Source organism: Zophobas morio, unplaced genomic scaffold (genome assembly GCF_036711695.1).
Source record: "Zophobas morio isolate AGI-343-1 ecotype UQ-CSIRO unplaced genomic scaffold, CSIRO_AGI_Zmor_V1 ptg000008l, whole genome shotgun sequence".
Taxonomy (NCBI): domain Eukaryota; kingdom Metazoa; phylum Arthropoda; class Insecta; order Coleoptera; family Tenebrionidae; genus Zophobas; species Zophobas morio.
Genome location: NW_026972113.1, coordinates 12,267,700 through 12,285,381, shown reverse-complemented (window position 1 = coordinate 12,285,381; position 17,682 = coordinate 12,267,700). Strand labels below are relative to the sequence as shown.

At 31.8% G+C, this 17,682-nt stretch overlaps 1 protein-coding gene across 1 annotated transcript in view; it reads right to left on the bottom strand.

Moving 5' to 3' along the window:
• The window catches only part of LOC135125361 (zinc finger protein 517-like), an 82,328-nt gene extending 73,603 nt beyond the window's left edge, over positions 1-8,725 (bottom strand). The window contains exon 1 of the mRNA XM_064050889.1: positions 8,644-8,725. The gene's annotated coding sequence lies outside the window, so the exon portion shown is untranslated. The remainder of the gene's footprint in view (positions 1-8,643) is intronic.
• Positions 8,726-17,682: the final 8,957 nt, after the last annotated feature.

Sequence of the window (17,682 nt, the reverse complement as noted above, 5' to 3'; positions counted from 1 at the left end):
AAAATCTGGAAACCGTATGAAACAGGAATTATTTAATTTGATTTAATTTTACACAGATAAAATTAAATTTCAAAATAGCGAAAAAGATCATCGATAATTATTTATAGAGATCAAAATGGGGTAATTTTTGGGTAATTTTTGAATAATTTGAATCTGACTAACTTCAAAAGTTATCGTTCAATGGGATAAATAAAATACCTTCAAAATAAAATTGAACAAACTATTAATCATGAAAACCAAAATAGGGCCATTTTTGGGCACTTTTGCAACAGAACGGATATTAGTTCTGGATTGTTAGAGAATCCGTTCTTATTAATAAAGAAACTTAAAAATAAGTCATCAGGTTATTGTGGAAATGTATAACAAAGCAAATAACAAAGAAGGTTTAAATATTTAGTACTTTTTAACAACCAAATTGTTCTGTTTTTGGGTACCTTTTGAAAATCTGGAAATCGTATGAAACAGGAATTATTTAATTTGATTTAATTTTTCACAGATAACATTAAATTTTAAAAATAGCGAAAAAAATCATCGATAATTATTTATAGAGATCAAAATGGGGTCATTTTTGGGTAATTTTCTGAATTATTTGAGTCTGACTAACTTCAAAAGTTGTCGTTTAACGTGATACATAGAATACCTTCAAAGTAAAATTGAACAAACTATTAATCACGAAAACCAAAATAGGGCCATTTTTGGGCACTTTTGCAACAGAACGGTTATTAATTGTGGATTTGTTAAAGAATCCGTTCTTATAAAAAAAAGAAACTTAAAAATAAGTCATCAGGTTATTGTGGAAATGTATAACAAAGCAAATAACAAAGAAGATTTAGATATTTGGTACTTTTTAACCAAATTGTTCTGTTTTCGGGTACCTTTTGAAAATCTGGAAACCGTATGAAACAGGAATTATTTAATTTGATTTAATTTTACACAGATAAAATTAAATTTCAAAATAGCGAAAAAGATCATCGATAATTATTTATAGAGATCAAAATGGGGTAATTTTTGGGTAATTTTTGAATAATTTGAATCTGACTAACTTCAAAAGTTATCGTTCAATGGGATAAATAAAATACCTTCAAAATAAAATTGAACAAACTATTAATCATGAAAACCAAAATAGGGCCATTTTTGGGCACTTTTGCAACAGAACGGATATTAGTTCTGGATTGTTAGAGAATCCGTTCTTATTAATAAAGAAACTTAAAAATAAGTCATCAGGTTATTGTGGAAATGTATAACAAAGCAAATAACAAAGAAGGTTTAAATATTTAGTACTTTTTAACAACCAAATTGTTCTGTTTTTGGGTACCTTTTGAAAATCTGGAAATCGTATGAAACAGGAATTATTTAATTTGATTTAATTTTTCACAGATAACATTAAATTTTAAAAATAGCGAAAAAGATCATCGATAATTATTTATAGAGATCAAAATGGGGTCATTTTTGGGTAATTTTTGAATTATTTGAGTCTGACTAACTTCAAAAGTTGTCGTTTAATGTGATACATTGATTACCTTCAAAATAAAACTGAACAAACTATTAATCATGAAAACAAAAATAGGGCCATTTTTGGGCACTTTTGCAACAGAACTTTTGAAAATTTGGAAACCGTATGAAACAGGAATGATTAATTTGATTTAATTTTACACAGATAACATTAAATTTTCAAAATAGCGAAAAAGATCATCGATAATTATTTATAGAGATCAAAATGGGGTCATTTTTGGGTAATTTTCTGAATTATTTGAGTCTGACTAACTTCAAAAGTTGTCGTTTAACGTGATACATAGAATACCTTCAAAATAAAATTCAACAAACTATTAATCATGAAAACCAAAATAGGGCCATTTTTGGGCACTTTTGCAACAGAACTTCTGAAAATTTGGAAACCGTATGAAAGAGGAATTATTTAATTTGATTTAATTTTCCACAGACAATATTAAGTTTTCGAAATAGCAAAAAAAAATCATTGATAATTAATTATAGAGATCAGAACTGGGCCATTTTTGGGTAATTTTTGAATTATCTGAATCTGACTAGCTTCAAAAATTGTTATTTAATTTGACATAAAATATCTTCAAACCAAATTAAAGAAACTATTAATCATGAAAATCAAAATAGGGCCATTTTTGAGTATGAGAGAGAATTCGTTCTTATTAAAAAAAGAAACTTAAAAATAAGTCATCAGGTTATTGTGGAAATGTATAGCAAAAGCAAACAACAAAGAAGATCTAAATTTTTGGTACTTTTGAACAACCAAATTGTTCCGTTTTTGGGTACCTTTTGAAAATCTGAAAACCGTATGAAACAAGAATGATTTATTTGTTCACAGACAACATAAAAATTTTAAAATAGCGAAAAAAGTCTTCGATAATTAACAGTAGATTTCAGAATGGTGCCATTTTTGGGTAATTTTTGAATTATCTGAGTCTGACAAAGTCAAAAATTCTGCTTTAATTTGATAATTAAAATACCTTCGACCTAAAATAAACAATCTTTTACTTGTGAAAGCCACAATAGGGTTATTTTTGGGTACTTTTTGAAAACAAATGTCTAATCTAAACAAATAAATCATACTCTCCTTTCCACCAACACCTGCTCTAGTCGACCCTGTCTCACACATTCCCAACCCAAATCCAGCTCACGACAAACCATTGCATGCTCAATTCCACTTACGAACTTAATATTTCCCCGGCATTGACTTATTGCTTATTAAAATGATCATTATTACAATTATCTTATAACCTAACAATCGACATCCAGCGATTTAAATGACGAGAGAATGTGAAACTTGAGGGCAACAGGTAATAAGAAACAAATAATTCTTCCACGGGCGTAAAAATACGAAATACCGGCGATAAATCAACTTTATGACACGAAATACCGACACAGTTTACGTCTGTGTTGAAAGAAGCGGACAAATCGAAGAACTTTCGACTACCAGGTGTTCGAATGAAGGGCGCATTTTTTTGGAATCGGCAGAGTTCGCGGAACGATAAGAAAGTCGCTTTTCCTGGAAAAGTGAAGTGAATTTTTCCACTATCAGCGAATTTCGTTGTTAATGGTAGTCATTGCGTTTGTCAAAGTTTTTTAATTGTAGTAAAAAAAAAAAGCACGTGGAAGTCGTTAAACCAAACGTACTGAGTAACGCTGCACATTCTAATTTAAAGTGCGTGATAAAAGCTACAATGTTGCAAAATTGCTGGCTATCGTATGAATTATAAATGTATAGATAACGATAACAGGTTAAAATGTGTAGGAACTAATGTAGAAATTGAGGCTTGTGCATATATGGCGATGGTTGAACGGTGGAAATCCAAAAATGCCCAAAAATGGTAATTTTTGGACTTTGGAATTTCAAAAAGGTACCCAAAAAAGGTAACTTGTGTTTTGTTTACGATTTTTGTTCTTTTTTTCTAAAGTTGGACTTGGACTAGCGTGCGTTAAATTGCTCGAGGTTTATTTTTGAAAAGTACCCAAAAATGGTACTCTTTTATTTTCTTCGTAAACTCGTTGTGTTGCCTGGTTAAGTTTGGAGTGATCTTTGTACACCACACGAAAAAATGAAATTAAATAAACTCGAATAAAAAAGGACCCAAAAACGGCACCGCTCGCCCGTCGGGGGCCCTTCGGCCCGTCCACGTGTGCGAGTCACCTTGCCCCCCCCCCCCTCCCGGCGGTTTTTTGTGCGTCGATCGTTTTGTTTGGGCCCACTCATCGTCTGCCGAGGCGTGTGTGGTTCAGTGTTTGGTCACTGGCGCATAACAACCACCTATTCATTATGCACGCATTTCGGCTGGCAGGACTGACCGTCTCAAGGATAAATCTAGTCTACTAGGCCTGACATTGGCATCGAAACGAGCGGCGTTACCCGTGCGAGGGCCCCCCATTTTTTCAAACGGACGGAAAGAATGCGTCGGTTACATAACGACACTCACCGCAGAGAAAAGCGAAAAAATGGGACCGCGAGGTGTGCAGGCCGAGGTGCCGTGGAAATTGCCCATTGGTACGGACGTTGGTACCGGATGTGTAGACGGCCACGCAGTACGGGAATTCCCATGATTATTGTACCAACGCAATTATTTCGGCGCTCGTCTAAATCAGATTTCGGATAATTCGCGGCCGGGGGGACGGCGGGGGGGCGGTGTTTGCGTGTGGAGACGGCACGTACGGCCGATTTACCCGTGCGAGCTTGGTTTAGGCCGCGATTTAAAAATTGAGGTATGCTCTAGGTCAAGAATCGGTGAGCGAAACGGAACTTTTATGGGTTTGTGCGAATGTGGTACCCAAAAATGGCACCAGGAAATATAGAAACTGTTCATTGACGAGCTAAATCATCGAATTTCGAAAAGTTCTCAGCGCTGGGTTGGCTTCCAATAATGTTGGTAGCATTTTCAAAACGATGAAAGTACCGTTTTTTGCACTATAGTGTGAATTTTCGGCACACATATTTTTTCTTTTAATAATGCGCTTGTTAAAAATATAAATTGCATGTCAAACTTAGTCTTGGTATTAAATTTGACTTTGATTTTCGGAAACAGTACCCAAAAAAGTCGACTATTGCAAAATGTTACCCAAATAAGGCAACTTTCACTTGTGGTTTTTTTGGTCTGTTGGTGTTATTTTGAAATTGTTCCCGATATGCTAAGCATCAATAAAGCTTAAATTATGTAATATAGTTACTAAAAATAATTCAGTTTTTATGGTGCCAAAAATTTTCAAAAAATGGTAAAGGAGTTTTTTCCAAATAAGGCGTTTCTTCAATGTTCATTGTTTTAATTTAAGGTGACAAAATTAATATTTTGAAATGATAAATCTGTAGTTATGAAATATTTTTCAAAAAGTACCCAAAAATGGTAACTTTTGCCGTTCCATTTGTGGAAAACTCAATAACAAAAGTTACTTTGAGGTATCATAAATCAGGAACACTTCAACTAAGCGGATTTATTACATCATACACTTAAAACGTTTATTTTTATGGTACCCAAAAATGGTAATAGACAATACAGAAATGAATTTCTGAGTTCTTTATTTGCCAAATCATTCAGCATAATACAATTGATCGAATGTGTTGTCTTTCTTAGAAGTTTTTGAAATTTAATTTTTGAAAAAAGGACCCTAAAAGGTACCTTTGTGTTATGTTTACTTTCGCACTCTTGGTGTCGATTTGAAGAGTGTTCGCTCGTTGCATACAGTAATAATAAAGTTATACTTAAAATATCCCCTCTTTTTGAGAATTACTAGGACAGTTTTGAGTATTATGGTACCCAAAATGGCAAAACAATTTGTAAACATATCAGAATTGGCTTACTTGGTATACAGTGTGTCGCATATTTCAGAACTATTTTAAGAAATCAGTTTTCAAGAATATGCTTTTCGTATTTCTTTAAATGTGATTTTCGGAAACAGTACCCAAAAAAGTCGAGTATTGCAAAATGTTACCCAAATAAGGCAACTTTCACTTGTGGTTTTTTTGGTCTGTTGGTGTTATTTTGAAATTGTTCCTAATATACCAAGCATCAATAAAGCTTAAATCATGTAATATAGTTACTAAAAATAATCCAGTTTTTATGGTGCCAAAAATTTTCAAAAAATGGTAAAGGAGTTTTTTCCAAATAAGGCGTTCTTCAATGTTCATTGTTTTAATTTAAGGTGACAAAATTAATATTTTTAAATGATGAATCTGTAGTTGTGAAATATGAAATATTTTTCTAAAAGTACCCAAAAATGGTAACTTTTGATTTTCCATTTGTGGAAAACTCAATAACAAAAGTTACTTTGAGGTATCATAAATCAGGAACACTTCAACTAAACGGATTTATTACATCATACACTTAAAACTTTTATTTTTATGGGACCCAAAAATGGTAATGGACAACACAGAAATTAATTTCTGAGTTCTTTATTTGCCAAATCATTCAGCATAATACAATTGATCGAATGTGTTGTCTTTCTTAGAATTTTTTGAAATTTAATTTTTGAAAAAAGGACCCAAAAAGGTAACTTTGTGTTGTTTACTTTCGCACTCTTGGTGTCGATTTGAAGAGTGTTCGCTCGTTGCATACAGTAATAATAAAGTTATACTTAAAATATCCCCTCTTTTTGAGAATTACTGGGACAGTTTTGAGTATTATGGTACCCAAAATGGCAAAACAATTTGTAAACATATCAGAATTGGCTTACTTGGTATACAGTGTGTCGCATATTTCAGAACTATTTTAAGAAATCAGTTTTCAAGAATATGCTTTTCGTATTTCTTTAAATGTGATTTTCGGAAACAGTACCCAAAAAAGTCGAGTATTGCAAAATGTTACCCAAACAAGGCAACTTTCACTTGTGGTTTTTTTGGTCTGTTGGTGTTATTTTGAAATTGTTCCTAATACGCCAAGCATCAATAAAGCTTAAATCTGTAATATAGTTACTAAAAATAATCCAGTTTTTATGGTGCCAAAAATTTTCAAAAAATGGTGAAGGAGTTTTTTCCAAATAAGGCGTTCTTCAATGTTCATTGTTTTAATTTAAGGTGACAAAATTAATATTTTTAAATGATGAATCTGTAGTTGTGAAATATGAAATATTTTTCTAAAAGTACCCAAAAATGGTAACTTTTGACTTTCCATTTGTGGAAAACTCAATAACAAAAGTTACTTTGAGGTATCATAAATCAGGAACACTTCAACTAAACGGATTTATTACATCATGCACTTAAAACTTTTATTTTTATGGTACCCAAAAATGGTAATGGACAACACAGAAATTAATTTCTGAGTCCTTTATTTGCCAAATCATTCAGCATAATACAATTGATCGAATGTGTTGTCTTTCTTAGAATTTTTTGAAATTTAATTTTTGAAAAAAGGACCCAAAAAGGTACCTTTGTGTTATGTTTACTTTCGCACTCTTGGTGTCGATTTGAAGAGTGTTCGCTCGTTGCATACAGTAATAATAAAGTTGTAGTTAAAATATCCCCTTTTTGTGACAATTATTAGGTCAGTTTTGAGTTTTATAGTACCCTAAATGGCAAAACAATTTGTATACTTACATATCAGAATTGGCTTACTTGGTATACAGTGTGTCGCATATTCCAGAACTATTTTAAGAAATCAGTTTTGAAGAATGTGCTTTTCGTATTTCTTTAAATGTGATTTTGGAAAGGTACCCAAAAATGGTAACTTTTGCCGTTTCATTTGTGGAAAACTCAATAAAAGACGTTACTTTGAGGTACAATAAATTAGGGAACCTTCAATTAAACAAGATTTATTGTATCATTCACTTAAAATTTTTATTTTAATGGTACCCAAAAATGGTAACAAAGAACACAAAAATGAATTTCTGAGTTCTTAATTTGCCAAAATTTGAAAAACTGGAACATCATTTCAGTATTTGGATGAGTTTCAGTAACGTTCGTAGTATTTTGTACAATTTCAAAAAAGTGCCTTTTATTTTTATGCTAGTGTAAATTTTAGGCCCTTGAAAAATTTTTGCTTTAAATAACCCTGTTTCAAAACAATAAATCAAAATTAACTTCGCGAGTTAACAATCTTTGGTGTTTACTGGAAATCGATTATTACGAAAAATTACCCAAAAAAGGTAACTTTCACTTGTGTTTTTTTTTGTTCTGTTGGTGTTATTTTGAAATTATTACTACCAATACAGCACGCTCAATGGATCTTAAATTATATAATATACTAAAAACAATTTCATTTTTGTGGTGCCAAAAAATTTCGTTTTTCTGGTTCCAAAAAATAGTGACGGAGCTAGTTCAAAGCAGGTGATTTTCAGTGTTAATCGTTTCAGTTCAAGATTCAAGGATTAATATTTTGAAATGCTACATCTGTACTTGCAACATCGTATTTTTTGAAAAAGGACCCAAAAATGGTAACTGTGGCGTTCCGTTTGTGGAAATACAATCAAAAAGCGTTACCTTGGCGCCTTGTAGATCACAAATCCTTCAAATAAACAGGACTCACAACAACAATTTTTTATTTTGCGGTACCCAAAAATGGTAAAGGGGAATGCAGAAATGATTTTCCGATTACTTAATCCACTCCTACTTTGAAAACTACTGTACAGTTGATTATTTTTGTTTCCAAAATTTAAAAAATACCTAGCGTTAGTTTTTTGGGCACCCAAAAGTTCTTGTTTTTAATTATGCGTTTTTATGACACAAAATTGAATTAGTTATCAAAATCGCAGTCCTTGGTATTTGTATAATTTTTGTCCACTTCGACTTGACTTTTGTAAAAAGTTAGCAAAAAAGATAATTTCCATTCGTGTTTGTTGTTTCTGTTGACGTCTTTTTGAAATTATTATGCGTCATAGTGTTCTTGAATCCAGTTTAAATTATAAATGTTCCCAAAAAAAGTAATTTTTATGGGATCCAAAAAACAAGACTTTTTAAGGAAGGTGACTTTGAATGTCTATTTAATATTAATCGATTTTTTCAAGATGAAAGGATAATATTTTATTTTTAGCTGCGTAGTCACTAGGGAACAATTTTTTCAAAAGTACCCAAAAACGGTAACTCAGTAACTTTGGTTTTTTTTTTAAATATGCAAATTTTTTCCGATGCAACAATGCAATCATTTTTTCCACTACAGAAAACCGCCAACCTTGGAACTAATTCAAAAAACCAACCTCGTTACGTTGTTTACACTACTACACCGACTCTATTAACGGCGCACCGATTATCTACACTGCAAAATCGCGGCCTTGGCGAAATCTTCCGCCAAACCCCACACAGACACTGTCCCAAGCCCATCTCTTTATTACCGGCGTAAATTCTAATCCCCCCTCCCCCCGCCGCAATTTCTCCAAAACAAGCGTCTTCCTTAAAATTTAATCAAGTCCTTGCCATCGCCGCATTCCGAACGCACAGGCGTGTCCTCGTGTCCCTTCGGCCAATCGCGGCGCGCCCTCGACACCCTCGGCACCGGGGGCGGGGCCTCCACCCTTATTTCACATAGGGTTGTTATCGATATGGTGTTCGAGCCATGACCTGCGGCCAGCATTGAATTTTTTCAGCTTTTGGCGATTTCCTCGACTTGTCTGTCCGAGCACGAAAAGAGGAAAACTGCGTACGGTTGAGGTGCTTTGCATAATATCGACATTAAGTTTTTATGCGACGTAATATCGTGGTAATGGTATTATTAATGGTATTAATACGGGATTGTGGACATGGTCGGGGCCGACCTTAGAGGAGTTTTATGGGCTCTTAATGGGTGGAAAAATCGGCGAAGAGAAAGGCGGTTGGTTAGGGTTCGGGGGGATTAGAAGGTTTTTTGACGGGTTTTTGCTAGAGTGCTTTTTTTGAGGGACTGTGGATGAATTGATGTTAATTGTGACCGGTGGGCGGGGCGGTTGGGTGAAAAACCACAATTATGCAACTTAACATGATCTGACAGTTCGGTAGAAGAAAAAACTGGAGCTGCTTCCAAACATACCAATTTAATTAAGCTTTTAATGATTTAATTTTGTTATTAATGAGTTCTCATGCCGTGCTCATGTCGCAGACATGTTACGTAAAAAAAATAAAAAATTTTTGATCTAGTTAAAATAATGGAGTTTTAAACTATTAATTTTTTATTTAGAGGTTGGCTAGTCAAGGATTAATCTCAAACAACGATCTTGTGCAGATACGAGTACGTTTTATTTTTTATTTATATTCTAGAATGTTTTGTGGATTTTTAGCCAACTTTTCCAAAATCTCAATTTTTTAATGTGAAATTTTTGACCATTTTTCGACCATTTTCGAAAATTACTTAGAGAGTTTTTTTTTTGTAGATAGGTACATCTAGAAGTTGTTTTCGGCTTCAGTTCTTTGAAAATGTTTACCAGTTTTTCTAGAATCGTCAAATAAAGTATGACAATTTTTAGATTTAAAAAAAAATTGGATTCGAGAACCTTGGTCCGAAACCTATACTTTCCCGAATCAAGATCTATATTTGAACTTTTTTTAGACAACGTTTCCAAAATCGGGAATTTTCCATACGCTTTCCTTATGAAATTTTTGACCTTTTTTCGACCTTTTCGAAAATTACTTAATAGGATTTTTTGTAGATTGCCAGTCTAGAAGTTCGTTTCGACTTCAGTTTTTCCAGAATCGGCAAATAAAATATGACAATTTTTAGAATTGTCAAAAAAATGGATTTGACAGCGAATATTTCAAAAATTTTGATCTGAAAGCATAATCATGGTACCCAAAACTTGGTTAAAATTGGTTCTATCGACTGAAAATTGGTGACAAATTGTAGATGCCTAATTTTCCGCCAATTATAAATCTAAAATCGCCTAAACGAAATCTGTTCCAATAAACACGAAAAGTGAATTCAAAATTTTCAAAAATTTTCCAAAAAATGTTTAAATTTGCTTCAATCGACCGAAAATTGTTGTCAAATTGTGGATTTTTTTTGACTTCTATATGTCGAAATATACAAAAACATGTCTAGCTAATGTTAGAAATTGGCCGAAAAATGCTCGAATTTTATAAAGAGAAAAATCGGAAAAATTGACTAAAAATTCTCAAAAAATTCTGGGATATAGATTTCATCGTGCTGATTCCAAAAATATCTGATCTTGAACGTCTCGGACTAAAATTTCGGAATATTCGATTTCAAAAGCAAATTTTTTGAAAAACCTAAAAACTGCGATATTTCAATTTGCGATTATGGAAAATTGGTAGCATTTTCGCAGAAATCAAGCGGAAAATGGCTTCTATATGTCGAAATCTACAAAAACATATCTTTGGCTAATTTTCCAAATTGGCCGAAAAATAGTCCAGTTTCATAAAGAGTAGAACTGAAAAATAGGGCTTTTGGAAAAATTGACAAAAAATCCACAAAAAATTCTGCAATATAGATCCCGACGTGCTGATTCGAAAAATATAGGGTCTTGCTGGTCTCGAACTAAGCTTGTCCGAAAATTCGAATACAAAATCAAATTTTTTGAAAAATCAGAAAACTGCGATATTTCAATTTGCGATTTTCGAAGAAATCAAGTGGAAAATTATTTCTATATGTCGAAATCTGCAAAAACATGTCTTTAGCGAATTCGAAAAATTGTCTAATTTTATAATGAGAAAGTACTGAAAAATAGAACTTTTTAACAAAACGCTTAAAAATTTCCAAAAAATTCTAGGATATAGATCTCAACGCACTGATTCTAAAAATATAGCGTGTTTATCGTGACGGACAAATACTTTCGAAACATTCGGTTTAAAATTTTTTTTTTTAGGTACAAAAATTTCGATATTTCAACGGGCGATTTTGGAAAAACGGTTGGAGTTATTAAAGAAACGAGGCCGGAAGTGACTTCTAAAGCTCGAAATCTACAACAAAATGTATTTAGTTAAGTTTCGAAAATGGCCAAAAATGGGTCGAAATTTGAAGAAAATATCTATTGGAAAAATTTCACTTTTCAAAAAGCTGTGTAAAACTCAACAAAATATCTTGGGATATACAGCTCGATGTGCTAATTCGAAAAATATAGGGTCTTGCTGGTCTCGGAGAAACAGTTTCGGAATATTTGATTCCAAAATAATTTTTTTAAACCTAAAAATTGCGAGATTTCAATTTCAGTTCTGGAAAAATGGTAACATTACATAACATTTCTTTAGCTAATATTCGAAATTGGCCAAGAAATAGTCGAATAGAGTGCTAAAAAATAAATTTGAAATCGAATATTTCAAAAATTTGGGTCCGAGACAATGAAGACCCATATTTTCGAATCAGGACGTCGAGATCTAATATCGCAGATTTTTTTGGGGGATTTTAAACAATTTTTCCAAAAACTCTATTTTAGGTTTTATTTTTCAGTACTTTTTCTTTATGAAATTTGACCATTTTTCGACCAATTTCTAAAATTAACTAAAGACATGTTTTTGTAGATTTTGGCATATAGAAATCACTTTTGGCTTGATTTCTTCAACAATTATCAGTTTTCCATAATCGCAAACTGAAATTCGTAATTTTTAGGACTTTTTAAAAAATTTGAATTTGAATTCGAAAATTCCGAACATTTTGGTCCGACACCTTCAAGACCCTATATTTTTGGAATCAGCACGTCGAGTTTATACCCCTAAATTTTTTGTGGAATTTTACGCTATTTTTCCAAAAACTCTATTTTTCAGTTATGAATTTCGACCATTTTTGGGCCAATTACTAAAATTAGCCAAATACATGTTTTTGTAGATTTCGCCATAGAGAAGTCATTTTCGGCTTGATTTCTTCAGAAATTGTACCCATTTTCCATAATCGCAAACTGAAATTCGCAACTTTTAGGATTTAAAAAAAAGTTGAATTTGAAATCGATTATTCGGAAAATTTTGGTCCGAAACCTTCTAGACCTTATATTTTTGGAATCGGCACGTCGAGATCTATAGGTCAGAATTTTTTGTGGAATGTTAGATAATTTTTCCAAAAGTTTTAGTTTTCAGTATTTCTCTTTATGAAATTCGACCATTTTTCGACCAATTTCCAAAATTAGCTAAAGACATGTTTTTGTACCTTTTGACGTATAGAAATCATTTTTGGCTTGATTTCTTCAACAATTATCAGTTTTCCATAATCGCAAACTGAAATTCGTAATTTTTAGAACTTTTTAAAAAAATTGAATTTGAATTCGAAAATTCCGAACATTTTGGTCCGACACCTTCAAGACCTTATATTTTTGGAATCAGCACGTTGAGTTTATATCCCAAAATTTTTTGTGGAACTTTACGTGATTTTTCCAGAAACTCTACTTTTCAGTTATGAAATTCGACCATTTTTGGGCCAATTACTAAAAATAGCCAAATACATGTTTTTGTAGATTTCGCCATAGAGAAGTCATTTTCGGCTTGATTTCTTCAGAAATTGTACCCATTTTCCATAATCGCAAACTGAAATTCGCAAATTTTAGGATTTAAAAAAAAAATTGAATTTGAAATCGAATATTCGGAAAATTTTGGTCCGAAACCTTCTAGATCTTATATTTTTGGAATCAGCACGTCGAGATCTAGTGGTCAGAATTTTTTGTGGAATTTTAGATAATTTTTCCAAAAATTTTAGTTTTCAGTAGTTTTCTTTATGAAATTCGACAATTTTTCGACCAATTTCTAAAATTAGCTAAAAACATGTTTTTGTAGCTTTTGACATATAGAAATCATTTTTGGCTTGATTTCTTCAACAGTTATCAGTTTTCAATAATCGCAAACTGAAATTCGTAATTTTTAGAACTTTTTAAAAAATTTGAATTTGAATTCGAAAATTCCGAACATTTTGGTCCGACACCTTCAAGACCTTATATTTTTGGAATCACCACGTTGAGTTTATATCCCAAAACTTTTTGTGGAACTTTACGCAATTTTTCCAAAAACTCTATTTTTCAGTTATGAATTTCGACCATTTTTGGGCCAATTTCATAAAATTAGGTAAAGACATGTTTTTGTAGATTTCGCCATAGAGAAGTCATTTTCGGCTTGATTTCTTCAGAAATTGTACCCATTTTCCATAATCGCAAACTGAAATTCGCAACTTTTAGGATTTAAAAAAAAGTTGAATTTGAAATCGATTATTCGGAAAATTTTGGTCCGAAACCTTCTAGACCTTATATTTTTGGAATCGGCACGTCGAGATCTATAGGTCAGAATTTTTTGTGGAATGTTAGATAATTTTTCCAAAAGTTTTAGTTTTCAGTATTTCTCTTTATGAAATTCGACCATTTTTCGACCAATTTCCAAAATTAGCTAAAGACATGTTTTTGTACATTTTGACGTATAGAAATCATTTTTGGCTTGATTTCTTCAACAATTATCAGTTTTCCATAATCGCAAACTGAAATTCGTAATTTTTAGAACTTTTTAAAAAAATTGAATTTGAATTCGAAAATTCCGAACATTTTGGTCCGACACCTCCAAGACCTTATATTTTGGGAATCACCACGTTGAGTTTATATCCCAAAATTTTTTGTGGAACTTTACGTAATTTTTCCAGAAACTCTATTTTTCAGTTATGAAATTCGACCATTTTTGGGCCAATTACTAAAATTAGCCAAAGACATGTTTTTGTAGATTTCGCCATAGAGAAGTCATTTTCGGCTTGATTTCTTCAGAAATTGTACCCACTTTTCCATAATCGCAAACTGAAATTCGCAAATTTTAGGATTTAAAAAAAAAATTGAATTTGAAATCGAATATTCGGAAAATTTTGGTCCGAAACCTTCTAGACCTTATATTTTTGGAATCAGCACGTCGAGATCTAGTGGTCAGAATTTTTTGTGGAATTTTAGATAATTTTTCCAAAAATTTTAGTTTTCAGTAGTTTTCTTTATGAAATTCGACAATTTTTCGACCAATTTCTAAAATTAGCTAAAAACATGTTTTTGTAGCTTTTGACATATAGAAATCATTTTTGGCTTGATTTCTTCAACAGTTATCAGTTTTCCATAATCGCAAACTGAAATTCGTAATTTTTAGAACTTTTTAAAAAATTTGAATTTGAATTCGAAAATTCCGAACATTTTGGTCCGACACCTTCAAGACCTTATATTTTTGGAATCACCACGTTGAGTTTATATCCCAAAACTTTTTGTGGAACTTTACGCAATTTTTCCAAAAACTCTATTTTTCAGTTATGAATTTCGACCATTTTTGGGCCAATTTCATAAAATTAGGTAAAGACATGTTTTTGTAGATTTCGCCATAGAGAAGTCATTTTCGGCTTGATTTCTTCAGAAATTGTACCCATTTTCCATAATCGCAAACTGAAATTCGCAACTTTTAGGATTTAAAAAAAAGTTGAATTTGAAATCGATTATTCGGAAAATTTTGGTCCGAAACCTTCTAGACCTTATATTTTTGGAATCGGCACGTCGAGATCTATAGGTCAGAATTTTTTGTGGAATGTTAGATAATTTTTCCAAAAGTTTTAGTTTTCAGTATTTCTCTTTATGAAATTCGACCATTTTTCGACCAATTTCCAAAATTAGCTAAAGACATGTTTTTGTACATTTTGACGTATAGAAATCATTTTTGGCTTGATTTCTTCAACAATTATCAGTTTTCCATAATCGCAAACTGAAATTCGTAATTTTTAGAACTTTTTAAAAAAATTGAATTTGAATTCGAAAATTCCGAACATTTTGGTCCGACACCTCCAAGACCTTATATTTTGGGAATCACCACGTTGAGTTTATATCCCAAAATTTTTTGTGGAACTTTACGTAATTTTTCCAGAAACTCTATTTTTCAGTTATGAAATTCGACCATTTTTGGGCCAATTACTAAAATTAGCCAAAGACATGTTTTTGTAGATTTCGCCATAGAGAAGTCATTTTCGGCTTGATTTCTTCAGAAATTGTACCCACTTTTCCATAATCGCAAACTGAAATTCGCAACTTTTAGGATTTAAAAAAAAAATTGAATTTGAAATCGAATATTCGGAAAATTTTGGTCCGAAACCTTCTAGACCTTATATTTTTGGAATCAGCACGTCGAGATCTATAGGTCAGAATTTTTTGTGGAATTTTAGATAATTTTGCCAAAAGTTTTAGTTTTCAGTAGTTCTCGTTATGAAATTCGACAATTCTTCAACCAATTTCTAAAATTCGCTAAAAACATGTTTTTGTAGATTTTGGCATATAGAAATCACTTTTGGCTTGATTTCTTCAACAATTATCACTTTTCCATAATCGCAAACTGAAATTCGTAATTTTTAGGACTTTTTAAAAAATTTGAATTTGAATTCGAAAATTCCGAACATTTTGGTCCCACACCTTCAAGACCTTATATTTTTGGAATCAGCACGTTGAGTTTATATCCCCAAATTTTTTGTGGAATTTTACGGAATTTTTCCAGAAACTCTATTTTTCAGTTATGAAATTCGACCATTTTTTGGCCAATTACTAAAATTAGCCAAAGACATGTCTTTGTAGATTTCGCCATAGAGAAGTCATTTTCGGCTTGATTTCTTCAGAAATTGTACCCATTTTCCATAATCGCAAACTGAAATTCGCAACTTTTGGGATTTAAAAAAAAATTGAATTTGAAATCGAATATTCGGAAAATTTTGGTCCGAAACCTTCTAGACTTTATATTTTTGGAATCAGCACGTCGAGATATATAGGTCAGAATTTTTTGTGGAATTTTAGATAATTTTTCCAAAAGTTTTACTTTTCAGTAGTTCTCTTTATGAAATTCGACAATTTTTCGACCAATTTCTAAAATTAGCTAAAGACATGTTTTTGTAGCTTTTGACATATTATAGAAATCATTTTTGGCTTGATTTCTTCAACAATTATCAGTTTTCCATAATCGCAAACTGAAATTCGTAATTTTTAGAACTTTTTAAAAAATTTGAATTTGAATCCGAAAATTCCGAACATTTTGGTCCGACACCTTCAAGACCTTATATTTTTGGAATCACCACGTTGAGTTTATATCCCAAAATTTTTTGTGGAATTTTACGCAATTTTTCAAGAAACTATTTTTCAGTTATGAAATTCCACCATTTGTGGGCCAATTACTAAAATTAGCCAAAGACATGTTTTTGTAGATTTCGCCGTAGAGAAGTCATTTTCGGCTTGATGTCTTCAGAAATTGTGCCCACTTTCCATAATCGCAAACTGAAATTCGCAACTTTTAGGATTTAAAAAAAAAATTGAATTTGAAATCGAATATTCGGAAAATTTTGGTCCGAAACCTTCTAGACCTTATATTTTTGGAATCAGCACGTCGAGATCTAGTGGTCAGAATTTTTTGTGGAATTTTAGATAATTTTTCCAAAAATTTTAGTTTTCAGTGGTTCTCTTTATGAAATTCGACAATTTTTCGACCAATTTCTAAAATTAGCTAGACATGTTTTTGTAGATTTTGACATATAGAAATCATTTTTGGCTTGATTTCTTCAACAATTATAAGTTTTCCATAATCGCAAACTGAAATTCGTAATTTTTAGAACTTTTTAAAAAATTTGAATTTGAATTCGAAAATTCCGAACATTTTGGTCCGACACCTTCAAGACCTTATATTTTTGGAATCACCACGTTGAGTTTATATCCCAAAACTTTTTGTGGAACTTTACGCAATTTTTCCAAAAACTCTATTTTTCAGTTATGAATTTCGACCATTTTTGGGCCAATTTCATAAAATTAGGTAAAGACATGTTTTTGTAGATTTCGCCATAGAGAAGTCATTTTCGGCTTGATTTCTTCAGAAATTGTACCCATTTTCCATAATCGCAAACTGAAATTCGCAACTTTTAGGATTTAAAAAAAAGTTGAATTTGAAATCGATTATTCGGAAAATTTTGGTCCGAAACCTTCTAGACCTTATATTTTTGGAATCGGCACGTCGAGATCTATAGGTCAGAATTTTTTGTGGAATGTTAGATAATTTTTCCAAAAGTTTTAGTTTTCAGTATTTCTCTTTATGAAATTCGACCATTTTTCGACCAATTTCCAAAATTAGCTAAAGACATGTTTTTGTACATTTTGACGTATAGAAATCATTTTTGGCTTGATTTCTTCAACAATTATCAGTTTTCCATAATCGCAAACTGAAATTCGTAATTTTTAGAACTTTTTAAAAAAATTGAATTTGAATTCGAAAATTCCGAACATTTTGGTCCGACACCTCCAAGACCTTATATTTTGGGAATCACCACGTTGAGTTTATATCCCAAAATTTTTTGTGGAACTTTA